At 39.5% G+C, this 15388-nt stretch overlaps 1 protein-coding gene across 2 annotated transcripts in view; it reads right to left on the bottom strand.

Moving 5' to 3' along the window:
* The window catches only part of LOC120525402 (synaptotagmin-like protein 2), a 541287-nt gene that overhangs the window by 378473 nt on the left and 147426 nt on the right, over window positions 1–15388 (bottom strand). For both annotated transcript variants that reach the window (XM_039747656.1, XM_039747659.1), the window contains exon 2: window positions 4508–4633. The gene's annotated coding sequence lies outside the window, so the exon portion shown is untranslated. The remainder of the gene's footprint in view (window positions 1–4507; window positions 4634–15388) is intronic.

Genomic DNA, 15388 nt, shown 5'->3' with positions numbered 1-15388 from the left:
GTGCCAGGACCTGACGGGATTTCCCAGGAATGGTTCTTAAAGGAAATGAGAGAGACAGTCAGTACGCTCTGACACCCCCTGGTCTGATATATTATTACACTTACTCAAGCCCTTTAGCTGTCTCCTAATCACATGTGTGTGACACCCTAACCATCCACAATTTTCTTTATTTCTTCCATAACCTTCTATTTCTTTCTCTGTCCCTTTATATCCCATTTTCGGTCACTTTCCTAATCCTCTGCCAATTTAATGTTAGTTGGACCCCTGTTTTTTTCTTGTCAGCTAGACATTCCCATTGATTATATATAAGAACTAATATACAAAATATTAATCGATACATAAATTAAGTTATTTATCCCTAGATATGGAATAAAAGTTTAAAATTATTACTGTTTTGTGCAGCAAATTACTAAAAGTAGTTTTTTTTTTTTTAACTAATACTTATTGATTAATATGGCTAAAATATACTGTTCTGCACTTGATACATTTTTAAATATTTAGATGATGCTTTCAGGTAAGGAAAGATATGGAGTATTCCATATTAATTCATTTTATTTCACTGAAGAAGCAAAAAATAAATAAATCTATGGCATGCTTAATTACCATTTTCTGTGCTACTCATAAATTGGACCTTGAGCATGTAACAGCAGCATGAGGTGCTAGGCTTCAACCAACTTTAGATATGGCAGGGCACACCCATGCACTCACCCATATTCACTGACTCCAGGCTATTTTAAGGTCACCGAATTATTTAATATACAGGAATATGGTATGTGACAGTAAACCAGAGGATAAAGACCATGTAGACAAGAAGAATGTTGTACAAATTCTATACGAACAGTCAGCCTTGCTGGGACTGAAGGGTCCTTGAAATTCAAAGGTTAAAGCACTAAGCATTGTGCTAATGTGTGATCCCATATAAATGTAAAAGAGAGAGTGAGAATACATCAAAGCTGAACATATTAATACTAATTTAGTATGGGACATATAATATGTAGGCACATAAAGTTTGAATAATTCTGCCGCATAACCATAACCATTTGTGCTTTTTTTATCATCCTGGGAGACAATGAAAGGAGAAAAGAAACAACTTTGTCACCAGAGACTTTGCTGACAAGTAGAAGAGCTTCAGGCAAAGCCTGATTTTCATTAACATCTTATTTATCTTTTTTTTTTTTTGGAAGCACATCTGCAAAGTGGAGTGTTTGGTATGGAAAATGCGATTAGGTGATTTATAAAACTTACAAACAGAAGACTCAAGTAATTGTATTAAAAAATCATTTTTACCAGCTACATGTAGAATTGTGAAATAGCGGGCATTGTATATAAAATCTAAATGGATTTACAATACTGCAGCTGCTTTGTGGATTTCTGTGTGCTGCTTTTCCACTTAATAAGAGATAGGAAAAGAGGAAGCTCCCTTCTGAATACCATATGATTAGATTTTTCTTTTATTTTGATGATTCAATGTGTGAGCCATGTCTGGGAGAGTTAGGCAGGCTCTTTACAAAGTTAACCTTGCAGAATACCCGAGCTTTATTGACTGGCAATGCATTCTTATTATAGATCTACTACATAAAAAATACCAGATGTGGTTTAATAGAATAAACACCATTTATATTAAAACATGGAAATAAAAACATGATTACAGCACTTAACGATAATTTGCTTTAATCTGTGCTGCTGCTCCTCTTTATAGTGCCGACAGTATAATTCTTTCCTTATGATGCTTAGTTTTGTGATTTTGTTCTGATCTAGGTATGTAAGATCTTTTACCATTTATATTTTATACATATATTAGATTGTTTTTGTTTCTTGTTGAAGTGATTTAAAAGTGGCCTGCACTTCACGATACTTACTACTCCAGGAAGTGTTTTGTTTCCATCTTTCATTCCAACAGGTTTTCATTTGAAGTGACAAAAATTGTAAAGTCCTGTGTATTTGGTCTTGTATTGGTAATGTATTCCACTTGTTCTATTTTGTTCTTATTTCAGAATCGTATTTATGCAGTGAGTTACCTGGTTTGTCAATTACATAACAAGTGCCTTTGCTAATGACTGCTCTGGTGCAGCAATTGAAAATCCTTTTCTAAGGCAGTTAAATGAATTTGTTGTCCTCCTGTTTAAATTGTCACAATCTTTGTAGGCAGCCCATGAAGTTTAATTAATATTCAGAGCATCACTATAGTTTGCGTATTCAATAAGTTTTGCACTCATAAAACCTGCTTATGGAATATTATTCCTTCATGTACCATTCTACTCACTGCTATTATACTACATTGATTGCTTTTCCTTTTTATTATACATTCTTGCTTTTGTTTTCATTATAACACTAAGAGAAATTATTACTCTGATTTTGCTATCAGAAATACAAACCAGGTTCTTTGTTCCCAGATATTCCAAATATGGGGGCAAAGATTCTAGATAAATACTGATTGTGTTACCACACAGTTGCATTTAATAAAAAAAAAATACTCTTTTCTGCCCTGAGACTTTTGAATTGGTCAATTGTCTCGGAATTGTTCCACCCTCCAAACTTTTGCATGAATGCAGTTTTGATTACTTTTTTCAAGGTAATCTGGGGATGTCCTTTCTTCTTGTTCTACTACATTGCTGTGTGAAATGCCAATTTTACCCTCATTACGATTGTATCATTCTGTTTATTAGAAAGGTCATTTTCTGAATGACCTGTTTTGTTTAATATCCATCCATCCATTCCATGTCTGATCTTCATTTACAGTATACATAAAACATTTGTGTGTACGTTATAATTTAGCTGTGACTTCTGTACCTTGGTGCTTCATATTTATTTTAACCATAGTCTGTTTTAGATCTTTCTCAAAACACTAAAAGCAGGCAATAGCCAAATTCATTACCAGATCCTGACATTGCCAGCACTGTTGAGCAAGCCTTCTTGTAGCACCTAAAAGTGTCAGATCATGGAGCAATAATGCATAGTTATTTATTTTTCTGGCACGAAAATGTGGGTGGGATGGTGCTGACATGGTCACGTTTCAGAGTTCTGAGTTTGCATTCTGCCCCAGGTTGCTGTCTGTGGGGAATTTGTCCTCGTGTGTCTGGACTGATTCCTGCGTTTTGCTTGATGCTGCTAGCATTGAGTCCAGGGCCACATGAGCACAAACTGAATGTAGTGTGTTGAGAATCTTCTGTTAGTTCTGAATATTGTATAATAAATATAACAGTGCCAAGCAAAGCCTGTTGCTTAAATGCAGCTGCCAATAAGACTCTCACATCCTGATGTTGCCGTTATACTTTTTGTGGGGCTGATAAAACCACTAGTCTACTTCCTGCTTCAGATTGCCAAGAAGATGACACTGAAGTAGGTTTCAAAAGACAGGCTACTCATCAAAAGTTGGATCTTAAGTGAGAATGGAAAACATTTTCTTAACCAGTCCTTCTTAATGCAAAAAGTTTTTAATCAATAACCATTAAGCTGAATTTTTTTCTGAAAACAAAGAAGCACTTCCTTAATCTTTTATGGTAGATCCAGTTTATCCAATTAAAAGCAAATTAACATGTCTGAGCCATGATTTACATTGGTGGCTATCTTAACTTGTTTTTTCAGGATTTCACTATTACTGGGATGCTTTAAGAGTAACAAATATGGCCTTTTCTTACTTCGGATCTTTCTCTTTCACACATCATGCTTATAAGAATATAAATTACTGTATATAAAACTCTGATGACTTTCAAAGTTAAATAAAGGTTATTTCAGATAAGGAAGACAAAAGTTTTGAGGTAAGATAGTGTAACCACAAGGTGGCACCAGAGAGCCCCAAATGACAGACACAGTAAAGCAGTAAATGTTGATAGGATATAAAATAAAGGATTTGTATTCCTTTCCCAGGAACCTCTTCACAGTCCTAATAACAAGCCACAATTATACAATAAATTAACATAAATCACACTCTTCCTCTTTCTCTCCTCTGCAGAGTGTTGCATAGAAGATGTGGCATGACCCCAGAAGAATGGAATGCTTCCGGGACCACGCCACAGAAGCACTTCCGGGCTATAATGAAAGTAGGGAGTTCCTCCCCATTATTTTATACCAGGTGGACACTGAGGTACCTTTCCGCCTACCCAGCCAATCTTTCCATCTTTCAGGACGTCCAGGTAATAACCCATGCTCCTCCCTGGCCACTCCTGTTGCAACATGCTATATGTTGATTATCATGTGCAAGATTTGATTTTTACTGTATTCTGTATATATTACAATATCAAACCTATGAACCTACTAGGTTGCCATTCTCATTCACAATCCACTTCAAACCTTCTATTTCATATTGTATCAGGGGTCAGTTTGAGAGTTTTGGTATTTTCTGAATGTGCTTGGCTTCTGTAGCTTGTACTTTCTCAGCCTAAGACAGGATAATGGAGCTAAGCACTCTTGAGTTGTGCATTAAAAGAAGAATGGACCTGTTACTGCAACGCCAACAAACACTAAAAAAGCTTTCAAAGAAAACGTACATACTCTTGAGCTCACTCACCATTAGTAGGCCAAAGGCTGTGTCAAAGAACATCTGATGAGTACAATTATTGACTGGTCAGGAATGTGCATCAGGCACCTACATACCGGAATTTTCCAATCAGTGGACTTCTTTCTTCTGGGTTTACTGTTATGGAAAGGATGGATATTTTATTTTAGGTATGAATTATTTAAAAAAAAACTATAACACAATATCACTCTTTTGCAATAGTCTTGCCTTTGCAAAGTACAATTTTCCAGCAACATTATACAGTATGTTCAAAACATATACTTAAATTCTGGTTCTAAATCAGTATTTTTTAATCAAATTGATGAGGCATAGAATAAGCTTTATTGTTTTTAATTCCAAGCCTATAACCAAAAAACAAAGTGAATTGTCTGAAGAAAGTGACCAGCTCAGCTGCCTAAGAATTAATATTTTTGCTGTAAATATAGCAGATTTCTATAGACTGCAAAAATATAAACAATCTTTGTCCCTTCCAGCCACCATTTCCACTCTTCAATTGCTAGTTTAATGACCATAAATTCTCTGTTTCCTTTATCATAATAGAATTCCGTAGGGGACAACTTTAGTACAGAGGGGCGTAATTTATTTGAAACAGTATGGCTGAGATTCTTACATTTGGTACATCTATTTTGACTTAAAATAGAAAAAGGAGGTCTGGATATCCGAATTCTTTTTTTTTTCTTCTTTTTTTTCCTCAGATTCAATGGCTTATGTTATGACTGTGTACCTATATTATTACTATAGTTTTTGCAAGATTACTAATCAACTAATACATACTATAAATGAAGCTGGTATAAACTTAAGTGGCTGACCAAAGAATGATTCCAAACTGTGTCAGGTATGCAAGCACAGCTCTCTTTGTGTAAATAAAGGGTCAGGATCTGCAACCATGGAACCCAATATTTTTGAAGCACCTTACTTAATACGCAGTGGGATACACGATCAAGCTTTTTCCAAATCCAGACATGTAAATGTAAACAGGTTTGGCAAACTCCTGCAATCCCTGTGCAAAGACAAAGATTTTGTCAACTATTTTCTTGTACAAGACAGAATCTGCTATGCTTGTTCTTGATCTGTGGTTCAATTATCAGACAAAGCTACCATTGTAATACACCAGCATTGGATTTTCCTAGGGAGGCTGAGGAGTGTAATCCCTCAACAACTAGAGCATATCCTCTTGTCCCCATATTTTACTCAAAAAGGGGACCATTTTGAATGAAATATCCTGACTGTCCTCATCTTCCATACAAAACTGAAGAGCATTTCAACTCTGAGGTCATAGTCCTCTCCCAGAAAACAGTGGCTTGTTCTCTTCAGGTAAGGGGCAAGCAACTGCGTCAAGTTTAGGAGTTCCTTGGTGTCTTGTTTATAAGTGTAGTATAGGTGATTCTAAGATTGACCAACTAATTCCTGTAGATTTGTGGACATCATACCAGTTCATTGTAGTAAAGAGGGAGTTGTACAGTATAAATCTCCATCCTTATTTTTTAAGCACCAATAAATGTTGAAAAGAATGTGACTTTGAGTATAAGTAATTGAGTAATTACATCTCCTGACCTGGTGGTGAGTTGGCTTCGATGGTGGGGGAGGATGCTGTTCATGCCTGGTAGGCCCAAACGTGTTGTGAGGGTCTGCAGGGAACGTATGGCAGAGTCCCCTGTCAGAAGTAGCTTCAACTCCCACCTCCGGCAGAACTTCGACCACGTCCTAAGTGAGGTGGGTGATATTGAGTCCGAATGTACCATGTTCTGTGGCTCTATTATTGAGGTGGCTGACCAGAGCTGTAAGGTGGTTGGTGCCTGCCGTGGCGACAATCCCCGAACCTGTTGGTGGACACCGGCAGTGAGGGATGCCATCAAGCTGAGGAAGGTGTCCTACAGGACCCTTTTGTCCTGTGGGACTCTGGAGGCAGCTAATAATTACCGGCCGGCTAACCGGAATGTGGCTTCGGTGGTTGCTAAGGCAAAAACTCGGGAATGGGAGGAGTTTGGGGAGGCCATGGAGAACGACTTCCGGACGGCTTCGAGGAGATTCTGGTCCACCATCTGCCATCTCAGAAGTGAGAAGCAGTGTAGTGTCAACACTGTATATGGTGGGGATGGTGTGCTGCTGACCTCAACTCGAGATGTTGTGGGTCGGTGGAGGGAGTACTTTGAAGACCTCCTCAATCCCACTAACATGCCTTCCAATGAGGAAGCAGAGCCTGGGGACTCGGAGGTGTGGTCCCCCATCTCTGGGACTGAGGTCACCGTGGTGGTCAAAAAACTCCTTGGTGGCAGGGCCCTGGGGGTGGATGAGATACGCCTGGAGTTCCTCAAGGCTCTGGATGTTGTAGGACTGTCTTGGTTGACACGTCTCTGCAACACCGCATGGACAACGGGGACAGTGCCTCTGGATTGGCAGACTGGGTTGGTGGTCCCCCTCTTTAAGAAGGGGGACCAGAGGGTGTGTTCCAACTACAGAGGGATCACACTCCTCAGCCTGTGGGTCCATCAGATAGTCGAACCTCGGATTCAGGAGGAACAGTGTGGTTTTCGTCCTGGTCGCAGAACAGTGAACCAGCTCTACACCCTTGGCAGGGTCCTGGAGGGTGCATGGGAGTTTGCCCAACCAGTCTACATGTGTTTTGTTGGCTTGGAAAAGGCATTCGCCCATGTCCCTCGGGGAATCCTGTGGGAAGGTGCTGGACCCCCTGATAAGGGCTGTTCAGTCCCTGTACAACCAGTGTCAGAGCTTGGTCCCCATTGCTGGCAGTAAGTCAAACCCGTTTCAAGTGAGAGTTGGACTCCGCCAGGGCTGCCCTTTGTCACCAATTCTGTTCATAATTTTTATGGACAGAATTTCTAGGCGCAGTCAGGGTGTTGAGTGGGTCCAGCTTGGTGGGCTCAGGATTGGGTCACTGCTTTTTGCAGATGATGTTGTCCTGTTTGCTTCATCAGGCCGTGATCTTCAGCTCTTTCTGGACCGGTTCGCAGCCGAGTGTGAAGCGGCTGGGATGGGAATCAGCACCTCAAAATCCATGACCATGGTCCTCAGCCGGAAAAGGGTGGAGTGCCCTCTCTGGGTTGGGAGCGAGATCCTGCCCCAACTGGAGGAGTTCAAGTATCTCAAGGTCTTTTTCACGAGTGAGGGACGAATGGAGCGGGACATCGACAGGCATATCGGTGCAGCATCTGCAGTGATATGGGCTCTGCATCGGTCTGTCGTGGTGAAAAAGGAGCTGAGCCGTAAGGCAAAACTCTCAATTTACCGGTCAATCTACGTTCCTACCCTCACCTATGGTCATGAAATGTGGGTAGTGACCGAAAGAACGAGATTGTGAATACAAGCGGCTAAAATGAGTTTCCTCCGCATGGTGTCTGGGCTTTCCCTTAAAGATAGAGTGAGAAGTTTTTCAGGAGGGGTTCAAAGTAGAGCCGCTGCTCCTCCGCATCGAGAGGAGTCAGATGAGGTGGCTCGGACATCTGATCAGGATGCCTCCTGGATCCCTCCCTGGCAAGGTGTTCTGGGCACGTCTAACCGGGAGGAGGCCCCAGGGAAGACCCAAGACATGCTGGATTGAGTATGTCTCTCGGCTGGCCCTGGCAATGCCTCAGGATTCCCCCAGAAGAGCAAGAAGAAAATTCTGCTCAAGCTGCTGCCCCCGCAACCTGACCTTGGACAAGCGGAAGAGAATGGATGGATGGAACTCCTGACTACTTAAGAGGATCTGAGGATTATTCAGAAAGGGTTTGAAGAAACTGCTGGCTGGCATTACAACTAAAATCAGCAAACGCTGAGGCAAAGTAAAATGAAGAATGTTTCAGTTTGAATGGAACCTTATCACATGTAAACTGGGTACTATAGTTGCAGTTTAATGTACATGTTATTGTTGATATTATTAAGAATGTTTTAAGACTGGGCAATGTGGTGGTCAGTGCTTAAATGTAGTTCTGCTAAATTAAAAATCCACGAGATGAAGTTTGAATTAATACCCAGTCACTTTCTGTGTGGAGCATGCATCAATGTATCCTCATACCCCCACATGATACAGTGCGGTGTGACACCTAGATTTTGTATTAATATCGCCACCTGGAAATGTTGAATTTTAATAACATAATTTTTTATTTAATAAAATTAAAAACAAATCTATGAATACATTTTTTGGAAGAAGAATTGTATTCTCATTTGTGTACATGTATTATGAAAGTAAGAAGTCTGAATGAATACTTATGGGGCAAAATGTTACAGAAAATCTGTCTTTTAGTTAAATTTGCAAATGACTTATTTGTAAATGAGTCACTGCAATTAATTACATGAAAGAAATGTCAAAAGTTAAATTTATTATACAGTATAATGATTATTAGAAATCATCATCTCTGTAGATAGTGAAGTCTAACTAATAATAAAGAAACAGATATACAAAATGAAGTTTAGGTAAGTGGCAGCTGAACCCATATGCTAGGACTTAAATGTTACAAACTGAATGAGACATGTTTGATGGGTGATGATTTGAAAACTCTACAAAGCAGAAGTTGCTTGAGTTAAGTATCTGCAGTATTTCACAAGTCATACAGTGGGTATCAGCAGAAACTTAACACAGAATAAAAATTGTTCAATTCAACTGAGCAAACATTTCTTACATTTCATAAATTGCGTGTGGGCCACCGAGTCAAATCTAAATTCTACCCTATAAAATTTTAGAGCAACTTGAGTTTCCCTATTAGTGAACATTATTGAAATTAACATGCATTTTTTATTGTCCCAGTATTAAACATGTTGACTTTTTTTGAAGTATTCAATGAAGTGAATAAAATACTGTACTAGCTCACGGGGCGTGGCTAAGGATTTTGGACTGCATGAAAGGATATCATATTGGGCCCCCCACCCTGACCAAATCAACCCTGCACAATGGCTGTGTCATGACAACAACCTCCAAGATACAATACAATTGATGGTTTTGATAATTTTACATATGAAGGCTGGCATAGCTCTAGGGCCATCAAATTATCAAAAAAATAAGGTATGACTATACAAATTAAAAATAAGTAAATATTTCCATATAGTGAATTCAAACTTACAGTAGATTAATAATTCTAGGTACTACATATTTGTGCATGCTTTTTCTTTTATTGGTTATTATTATATTAATGATGGCAACATCAACAACAAAATTTGCTATATAGTAGGGCAACTATTATATAAATATGAAAGTCACAAAAATCTTATACAAGTGTACTCTACAAAACAGAAGCTTCAAAACTACCATTTTGTCTTCAGTTTAGAACTGATGGCTGGGTGAGCAACAACTGTTTTAGCTGGTGAGCCATAAAATCAGCTATGAAAAGGAGCTTAAATCCTTGACAGCTACACACACTGGTACTGCATTCAGACAGTGAGGTGTAGTGGTTAAGACTTTGAACTTCAAAACCTGAGGTTGTGGGTTCAAATCCTGTTACTGACACTGTGTGACCCTAAGCAAGTCACTTCACCTGCCTATGCTCCAATTGGAAGACTAAAAGAAATGCGACCAATTGTATTTTGAATGACATAAGTTGCCCTGGATAAAGGTGTCATACACATCTGTAAATATTGCTACATTATTATTTGTATTGTGATTTTTTTCCACTCATCATACATCTGCAAAGCATGAATAACTTAAAACACTGCATGTTGTGTGAATACTGTGTAGCCTTCAAATGTAAGGGGCACTGGAAACCACTTGTTTGTACTAAGTGGTTTGATCAAAAATAAATATGTACATATGTTCAATACTGCCTGTAATGCACATGTGAAGCCTAGTCAAAATCACCCAAGATTGCTTAAAACAGCAAAATGTCATAATTATTTTATTTTTCCCCAACTATATGGCATTTTGCTCTTTGAGACCAAAAAATGATCATTTATAAAAGTTAAGGCACTGTGACTCAATTGAAAAAGATGACGTTGGTGTTTCTGTCTCCTAAATAAAGAAACTGAATATACTAAATTGTGCATTGTAGTGATCTAAACATGGTTAGTCCTAAATTATAACTTTTATTTAGCAGACTTTCAAAACAAGTTAAATCCTGTAATTTTCTTTATTTAAATAATAAAGTTTTAAATATATATAATTTAAAATATTTAAGTAGATTGAAGGAAACAAAAAATTAAATACATAAAGAATAATAATACTCTCATAAGGGTAGAAATCATGCAGTAACAGGTGGGAAGGCTTTAACAAACCTAGGAGCTTTACAGCCCTTAATTTACTCATCATAGACTTCACATATAGCAAACTTTCAGTAAGGAAAAGGTTACCTAAGACTACATCAAAATCTGTTTATAATTATGAATTAAATATTTCCCAAATAATACTTAAAAAATGATCAAAAATGAAGCTGTATAATTAATAGATTTGTTCTCATAAAAGAAAAATATATCCTTTAACTAACTGTAAGCCACTAGGGGGCGTACTGCCACCCTAACCCCCAGACACAGACAGGCAGGACACAGATTCACTCAACACCCATATTTATTTATACCTTATGCACCCATTACCAACACCACAATATAATGCCCAGTCCATTCCATCCCAATTCCTTCCCTCCAGTCCATCCGCCTCCAATCCTACTCAGGCTTTGTCTCCTTCCTTCCGGCTGAGGCCCCTCAATGGAGTGAGGCAGCTCCTCTTATTCAGGTCCTGGGAGTATTCCAGATGGCTCATCACTATTACCTGGAATCACTCCCAGGTGCGCTGGAGGTCCTCTACAGGGCTTTGCAGCTCCCCCTGGCGGCTCCCATAGAGCTCAACAGGGCTGCAACAAACTCTAGTTCCCAACAAGCCCTGCAGGAATCTGTGGTGCCGCAGCCGCCCAGGAGGGCTGCCCTCTAGTGTCCCAGGGGAGGTATTGGTTGATCAATGACCTTTCCCCTGGTCCTTCCGCCCCGGTGCTGTCCCAGCCAGGTAGTGGCCATGGCTGTCCATCACATAACGCATATACTCATGTATAAGTCAGGTCTTGAAAAATGAATCATAAAATCAGACCCCGACTTATACACCTGTTTAAAAATGCAACACTTATTTATTTTTTTTTTTTACATCTTCTTGCCTCCTCCAATCACAACAGACAGACAGACAGATACTTTATAAATCTCAAAGGGAAATTCACATACTCCAGCAGCAGCATACTGACAAAAAACAATATTAAATTAAGAGTGATAAAAATGCAGGTATAACAGACAATAACTTTGTATAATGTTAACGTTTACCCAACCCCAAACCCCCCACCCCAAGAGGAATTGAAGAGTTGCATAGTGTGGGGGAGGAACGATCTCATTCTGTCAGTGGAGCAGAACAATTACAGCAGTCTGTTGCTGAAGCTGCTTCTCTGTCTGGAGATGATACTGTTTAGTGGATGCAGTGGATTCTCCATGATTGACAGGAGTCTGTTCAGCACCTGTCGCTCTGCCACGGATGTCAAACTGTCCAGCTCTATGCCTACAATAGAGCCTGCCTTCCTCACCAGTTTGTCCAATCGTGAGGCGTCACTCTTCTTTATGCTGCCTCCCCAGCACATCAGCACATACAAGAGGGTGCTCACCACAACCATCTGATAGAACATCTGCAGCATCTTAGTACAGATGTTGAAGGACACCAGCCTTCTAAGGAAGTATAGTTGGCTCTGTCCTCTCTTGGACAGAGCAGCAGTTTCGGCAGTCCAGTCCAATTTATCATCCAGCTGCACTCCCAGGTATTTATAGGTCTGTACCCTCTGCACACAGTCACCTCTGATGATCATGGGGTCTGTGAAGGGCCTGAGTCTCCTAAAATCCACCACCTACTCCTTGGTTTTGCTGGTGTTCAGTTGTAGGTGGTTTGAGTCGCACTATTTAACAAAGTCCTTGATTAGGTTCCTATACTGCTTCTCCTACCCACTCCTGATGCATCCCATGATAGTAGTGTCATCAGCGAACTTTTGTTTGTGGCAGGACTCCAACTTATATTGGAAGTCCGATGTATATAGGCTGAACAGGACCGGAGAAAGTACAGTCCCCTGCGGTGCTCCTGTGTTGCTGACCACAATGTCAGACCTGCAGTTCCCGAGACGCACATACTGAGGTTTGTCTGTAAGATAGACCACGATCCATGCCACCAGCTATGAATCTACTCCCATCTCTGTCAGCTTAAGGAGCAGAGGTTGGATGGTGTTGAAGGTGCTAGAGAAGTACAGAAGCATAATTCATACAGCACCACTGCCTCTGTCCAAGTGGGAGAGGGATCGGTGTAGCATATAGATGATGGCATCCTCCGGTCCCACTTTCTCCTGGTATGCGAACTGCAGAGGGTCGAGGGCGTGGCGGACCTGTGGCCTCAGGTGGTGAAGCAGCAGCCGCTCCATGGTCTTCATCACATGTGATGTCAGAGCGACAGGCCAGAAGTCATTCAGCTCACTAGTATGTGATACCTTTGGGACTGGGGTGATGCAAGATGTTTTCCAAAGCTTCGTGACTCTCTCAGGTTGAAGATGCACTGTGGAGGACTCCGCAGTTCCAGTGCATAGGTCTTCAACAGTCGTGGAGACACTCCATCTGGACCCACTGCTTTGCTGGCATGAAGTCTCCTCAGCTCTCTGCTTACCTGGGCTGCTGTAATTGTGGTTGGGGGGAAACTCTCTCGTATGCTGGTATCAGCAGAAGGATGGGTGGAGGGTGCAGTACTCTGAGGTGAGAGTGGGTTAGGGTGGTCAAACCTGTTAAAGAAGTTGTTCATCAGGTTTGCTCTCTTCATGTCTCTCTCGATGGTGGCACCCCGTTTCGAGCTGAAGCCAGTGATGATCTTCATCCCATCCCACACTTCCTTCATGCTGTTATTCTGCAACTTCTGCTCCAGCTTTCTCCTGTACTGCTCTTGCATCAGTTTCTCAGACGTATCAAATTTTGTTGCAGCAGCACAGTTGCCAATTTCTTTCGCTACTTCAACGACGTTTAATTTAAAACCAGATTCATATTTTCTAATCATTGAATGCTCCATCGTGGTTAAGGGATGTTCTTATGATAAAGGTGTATGAGGGTGTGGGATACAAAAAACACAAATCAGTACAAATCTTGCCTCGGAATAGTTCAGGTATTATTGTGTGGTAACGTACTGTAGTCACAATACATAGAAAAAAGGCAGTGTGCTCTCCGTGGTTACTCTCTCAGATGGGCTTTAGCATTTCATAATCTCTTGGACCAATAGCGTGAGTTTTCCACATTCGACTTATACAACCGATATTATAAAAATACCAGAAATAATATGGTAAAATCACTTATGTGTGGGAGAAGTTATCCGCGAGTATATACAGTAATTAATTTCTGGCAATCAAAGGACACATTTCTTTCTGTAGGATTGTGGAGTGGGAACATTAAAAAAAAAGTTGAACTTCTGGTTGTGAAATTAATATCTATAATTGGAAATGTTTAAGTAAAAACTTTAACAGATGATAATACCAAGCTTTCTGCCAGTTAATTGTACCTTTAATAATAGCCCCTATAAACTATATACTCTTGAGTTAATCTTACTTAATAAAGTAAGTAAAAGTAAAAGTAATAAAGATATGAATTCTGATAATTTTCTTATTACATTTTTGTTCCAAAATATTTAGTGTACCAATAAATAGATCAGGAAGGCTTGGTACAAGTGTATGTTAATGCTAATATATATTAACTTAAAGCCAGAATGAATACATGGCATACAATCATTGTATGATTCTACAGAATAAACAACATTTGCTGTTGCCAAACTTGTCCTGTACTTCACAAAATTGCACTGGTGCATATTTTCAGAACATTACAAAATTATGCCAAGGCCATTCTTTCATTGCTATTAACCTTACCAAATATTTCTATTTCTTTGTTCATGCCCAAATTTTGGAACAATTTTTGTGTTTTTTTTCTACTTACATCTGTGACTTGCGAGATGGATAGAAAATACACGATCAGTAACACAAAACCTCATCTTCTACTATAGCTTACTGCTTAATATGACCAAACACTTTTATAATCTTATCACCTTACCAGGGCTTTTCATCAGGGTTTTTACACCTCTCACTCCTGATACAACAAAGACACAAATAAAACACTCCTGAATTAAGGCAGCAATATCAACATGACTCATTGTAATAGATAGCTGTGCGCAGCAAGAAATGTTCATTATCTAATCTACTTTCCAAGCAAAAATAAAAGTTTTTTTTCACCTCATCCTTGATTTCTTACATAACTGTAACTGCAGTAGCAAAAACAATATAATTCTGTGCTGACTGTGACATGCTTGAATTCCAGAAAACAGAAATGATGAAAAGACACTTGAGATCTCAAGGCACTTGTGTATATTCTCTGATTTCATCATGTCCCCTGGTTGCTAACTCCTGGCAGAAAAGCAGTGATGTTGAATATTTAGACATCTGAGAACATCCCTGTTCTTTCTCATCATTTCATTTTGCTTTGCCACTTGACATCATGTTTCCGAGTATTCTTAGTAGTGCATACTAATTTAAATCACAGGCTCATAATCGTTTTATGAATGAAACCAATTTTTGATTTCAAAATTTCTCAGTAAGTAAGTGAAAAAAAGATCATCTTCTTTAACCATAGATTTCATAATTCAACTATTTGGCTGCATGTTTATTACAGCAAGACACTTGTGACCACCGACCTCCCACCTTGCAACCACAATGTGACCCCCTGACAATAATTATCTTTTGAATTTTGGTGCCAATATCATAATTCACAATGGAGCAAAACCAGTGCTTGGCCATACAATGCTGCCACCATAGCTCAACTTCATCAGCAGGCAAGTCCGTACTCATAGTTTGTCATGGCTTTAGCACTACCAAGTCAGTCAATCCCGCTTTTGTTATTCAAATTCTCAAACTA

This window comes from Polypterus senegalus, chromosome 3 (genome assembly GCF_016835505.1).
Source record: "Polypterus senegalus isolate Bchr_013 chromosome 3, ASM1683550v1, whole genome shotgun sequence".
Lineage (NCBI taxonomy): Eukaryota > Metazoa > Chordata > Cladistia > Polypteriformes > Polypteridae > Polypterus > Polypterus senegalus.
This window is presented reverse-complemented; position numbering and strand designations above follow the sequence as displayed.